This window comes from Macrobrachium nipponense, chromosome 36, assembly GCF_015104395.2.
Source record: "Macrobrachium nipponense isolate FS-2020 chromosome 36, ASM1510439v2, whole genome shotgun sequence".
NCBI classification, from domain to species: domain Eukaryota; kingdom Metazoa; phylum Arthropoda; class Malacostraca; order Decapoda; family Palaemonidae; genus Macrobrachium; species Macrobrachium nipponense.
In genome coordinates, this window is record NC_087220.1 from 64,116,123 (window position 1) to 64,121,432 (window position 5,310).

The 5,310-nt window shown below is 40.7% G+C and overlaps 1 protein-coding gene across 1 annotated transcript in view; it reads right to left on the reverse strand.

Annotated features, from left to right (window-relative positions):
- The window catches only part of LOC135203474 (uncharacterized), a 151,221-nt gene extending 147,230 nt beyond the window's left edge, over positions 1-3,991 (reverse strand). The window contains exon 1 of the mRNA XM_064233197.1: positions 3,887-3,991. The gene's annotated coding sequence lies outside the window, so the exon portion shown is untranslated. The remainder of the gene's footprint in view (positions 1-3,886) is intronic.
- Positions 3,992-5,310: the final 1,319 nt, after the last annotated feature.

Consider the following 5,310-nt stretch of genomic DNA (forward strand, 5'->3'; position numbering starts at 1 on the left):
ACAAAAAACTAATACACAAAACGCAAGCCAATTGCACGTCGAAAACATCGCTTGCCCAAACACTCATTCGTCACGGCACGGTTCGCACCGCATTCGACCTTTCATTCAAACAAAAAAAAAAAAAAAAAAAAAAAAAAAAGGAGGGATTGGGGAGGGAATGAGAGAGGGGAAAAAATTGAAGAAGAGATAATCAACTTTTACGAGAGGAAGGATAAGTCGATCATTTTTAATGGTTCGTGGCTGTCGAAATCGAGAGGCAGTTTTTTCATTTGGATTATTCTATAATCTTGAGATAATTTGCAGGTGAGTCCATTGAAATCAAGAGATTATTTGTATATTCATCTGTCAGAATCAAGAGATAATTTGTATATCCATCGGTCAGAATCAAGAGATAATTTTTATATGCATCTGTCAAAATCATGAGATAATTTGTATATGCATCTGTCAATACCAAGAGATAATTTTAATATATGCTTGTCAAAATCAAGAGATAATTTGTACATGCATCTGTCAATATCAAGAGATAATTTCTATATATGTTTGCCAAATATAGAGATAATTTGTATATGAATCTGTCAAAATCAAGAGATAATTTATATATGTATCTGTCAAAATCAAGAGATAAATTTGTATATGTATCTGTCAATATCAAGAGATAAGTTTTAATATATGTATGTCAAAATCAAGAGATAATTTGTATATGCACCCGTCAAAATTAAAAGATAACTTGTATATGTACCTATCAAAATCAAGAGATAATATGCACAGGGTCTCTTGAAATCGAGAGATCATTTTTGCTATGTATTCAATGAAATCAAGAGAGATCAAAATCTAGGGGAAAGTTATAGCGGGCATCCTTATAAAATCAAGAGATAATTTTCTTGATAGCGGTAGCTGATATAGAGAGATCATCTCGCTTAAGTAGATGTTAAAACAACGAATTAATTTTTTGGTTTCCTATGAATTAAAATCAAGACAAAATTCCTTAACAGGATGTTAAAATCTAGAGATAATCCTTTAACAAGATGTTAAAATCTAGAGATAATCCTTTAACAAGATGGTAAAAGCTAGATATATTTTTTTAATATGAAGCACGAAATTATCTCCACTTCTACGTAGATGTTGAAATAAATTTTCCTCTTTGGATTTTTGAACGAGTGACAACAAACTAACTTTGAATTAATTAAAATGAGGATTTATGCAAATTTTACAATATATGGAAAAAAAATGTACAGCTTGATAGAGATGATTCTTTACAAGAGGGAAAACAGCACAAATGGTCATATGGTAATCTATGGAGAAATTTCGACAGTGCTTTCAACAAACTGGAATTCATGACAGAAACCTTAGAATCAAGTATTTTAACAAAAAAATGTGTTTTAATCTTGTAATAATAATGCATAGCAGCGTGCTTGCAGGAACTAGAGCAGATATTCAGAATGGTAATGAAAAAAAGAATGTTATAAAAATAAAATATATAAAAGAACCAAGAATCTCATAAGAACAAATATTACAATGGAACTGAAGAGAAGGCCGCTTACAATGACTATCATACACCTTTAATCGGAATATTTCCTTCTAAATTCGTTGAAGACACGACTGGAGTCTAGACAGTGAAGAGAGAGAGAGAGAGAGAGAGAGAGAGAGAGAGAGTGTTAATGAGTGCATATAAATTCCATCAGGTGTCTAATCGTAAAAACGTTACTTCAAGATATTACTAACTGATCGACGGAACCTTTCAAATACTTTGCCCTAAAGACAAATAAAAAATAACGTCTATATAGATATATATAATAATATATATATATATATATATAAAATACATACATACATTAATATATATTATATATTCGATATAGTATATATATTTATGACTTATTATATATATATAATCCCATACATACACTAATCTCTTACAATATAGAAACCAGACAATTGATTAGGCAAAGATTTCCTAACAATTTTCTCTCTCTCGCTCTCTCTCTCTCTCTCTCTCTCTCTCTTCTCTCTATTCGTAAACACATGCGCATACCAACATCGTTAAATATGCATTCCATCATGACATTAATTCTTGGCCCCTCCTCCTCCTCCTCATCCTCCTTCCTCCACCTTCCTTCCTTCCTTTCCACCTCCTCCCCCTCCTGCCACAGACAAACAATGCTGTCCTTATCTCGTACGAAAGTCTCCTTTTATAAGAGACAATACTCCGGACCTCCCATTTGTTTTTTTTACGAGAAACAATATTCTCTCTCTCTCTCTCTCTCTCCTCTCTCTCTCTCTCTCTCTCTGTCAGAAGGGATTTTGTCTACCGTCACAAGAGTCCTGATCCTCGTTGGATCCACCACGGGACGTGTCCACCGAAAAGGTCAGCCAGCCAGTCCGGATTTGTCGGTCCGGTTCCGGTTACGGGCGTTGATGAAGTTGTGGGAGGGAGGGGGGAGGCGGAGGGTGGGGGGAGAAGTGGAGTGAAAGAGGAGGAAGGGGGGGTTCAAGTCGAAGAAGAAAATAAGATGAGTGACAAAAGAATGAAAAAAAAAATCTGGACAAAAAGATGTCTTGAGTGCTGCTACTATTTTCACTCTCTCTCTCTCTCTTTCTCGCTGAACTTTCTCTCTAGTGCCCGGCTCTCAGAGGAGCAGGAGGATGGAGGGGAATAAGGGGGGGGGGGGGGGCAGGGGGGAAGGGAGCTCCCTCTGCGACGTGTGAATCTTAAACACCTCCAAAAACTCGACTTCAGCAGAAGCTTCTAAAACGAGATCTCAAACCCCATCGTCTCCACTACCTTCCCATCTCACCTGTGGCATCGTCACAATGACCTTCCTACGCCTCACAGGTACCCACTTGAGGTGTGAAAAGGATGTTGGGGCATGCTGTGCGAATTGGTCGAGGGGAAGGAGGAGGGAGAGGTATAGGGAGGGACTGAGGAAGGGGTTGGGTATGGGTGAGAATGAGCATGTCTGCTGTTGCATTGAATCTGAATTGCATAGGGGGCATTTAACCTGAAAAAAAAAGTGTGAAAAGGGAAGGGGTTGGGGGAGAAATGGGGCATTGGGAGTGGGTGGTAGGCAGGGTAGGGTATAGGGTCAGATTGGGTATATAGTATATCAGCTGGGGGCAAGGAATCTGAATTTCATCAGGGCATTTAACCCAAGAATACCTTGATTCTTAAAATAGGAGAATTATATTTTAAATACTCTTTACCTCAAGGTGCCCTTTGCACCATATGGACTTACAAAAGTACCGGGGAGGCGTCCTTCGGTGGACTTTCGGTCGGAGGAGGACTTTTAAAGTCCTTGGACTTTGTGTATGTGTGTGTGTGCGTGTGTGTGTGGAAGTCTCCACCCGTGATCTGATCTGGCAGCTTGGCGGGATCACACTGCCCACCAATCCACATAACGTGGTCATCGGCTTAAAAGTTACGTACAACGTTTTCGAATAACATGTTATCGACTTTTGGTTTATAAAACAGGAAACTGGTTTTGGATTAACATACATCACTCGTAACATTAAATGTATTCATTAGCTCACAACCAACGTAAAATAAATTTATCTCACAAACAAAATCGAAACGCCATCAAAATTTTTCACTCTCGCACACCAACCAGATCATGAAAAAGTTTGCGTAACGAAAATGAATTTTATTTTTATTGCGTTGATGATTCACAAACCAATTCAACGATTGAATTTATCATTTCCTCACTGGCTTGAAATATTTAAAACTCATCAACAAACACCTGTTGACGAAACCGCGAAAAGGTCTCCCTCGATCACCGGAGACTGATGATAACGATCGAAGCGAGAAGAAGAAGAAGACGAAGGCGAAACGACGAACGACCGAAGAAGACGTCTTCTGGTCTTAAGTGTCTCGTCTCTCGCGTCTCACTACCTACTGCTATACGCGATCTCGCTCTCACTCGCTCAATCGTGGTCCGCTGTCGACGGAGGCCACGCCGTAACTGAGCCACGGCTAGAGAGAGAGGAGATGAGAGAGGAGTAACCCCGTTCTCTGACACCCGGCCTCGGCTTGATATGCCTCCTACGATCGGCTGCGACACACACACACACACACACACGCACAGCCAGAGTGCCCTCATCTATAACCCCCCCCCCCTTAAATCCTTACCCCTTCCCCAACTCCTCCTCACCCCCCTCTTCACCCCCACCACCCCCTCCACCCCCTTCCCTTCCCCCCTTCTCCCACCACCTCCCCCATATCCACCCGAAATCTTCCCCCTCCAACCCCCAATACCCCAAAAACCTGTACCCACCCCCTCCGGTCCGGGACTTGGACATCATGTAGTCGACCGCTGGTTGCGGACAGCGAATAGCGGACGCTAACCCCTTCTGGGCACTGGGCACGGGGCACTGGGCATGCGTACTGCCCAGTGCAGGAATCATTCAGTGAATGCGTTACGGGGTGGATGAGGGGGTTTGGAAAACGTATGATAATGGAGGCGGCGTAATGGATGGTGTAAAGATGCATGGAGACCTTACCTTACAGACCTTACATCTTGTTCGGGTTGCACAGGTCCTCAGTGTGAGGCACCTCTAATGTCTACCAGAGAGTTGCTAGACATCTTCCGGTATATTTTGCATCTTCCAATCTTGGATGGTCTGGGATGCAGTTTAGATATTTGTCGAGCTTATTCTTAAAACACATCTACGCTCACTCCTATATATTCCTCAGATGAGCTGGCAACGCATTGAATAGACGCTGCATTATCGATGCTGGTGCGTATGGATTAATGTCCTGTGTGCTTTCCTTATTTTTCCTGGTATAGTTTTTGGGCACTATTAATCTACCTCTGCTTGCTCTTTTCTGATATTTTTTAGTTCCATGATATTTTCTGCTATTCCTTTTATCTGTTTCCATGCCTGAATTATCATGTAGCGTTCTCTTCTCCTTTCTAGACTATATAATTTTAAGAATTGTAGTCTTTCCCAGTAGTCTAGGTCCTTAACTTCTTCTATTCTAGCTGTAAAGGACCTTTGTACACTCTCTATTTGTGCAATATCCTTTTGATAGTGTGGGTACCATATCATATTGCAATATTCAAGTGGACTACGAACATATGTTTTATAGAGAGAGAGAGAGAGAGAGAGAGAGAGAGAGAGAGAGAGAGAGAGAGAGAGAGAGAGAGAGAGAGAGAGGACCTAATTTTGGCGGAGAGTCCTCTAACCTCTCTCTCTCTCTGTCTCTGTATCTCTCTCTCTCTCTCTCTCTCTCTCTCTCTCTCACACACACACACACCTGGGTGAATGTGTGAATACATCACGTAAAATATATATATATATATATATATATATATA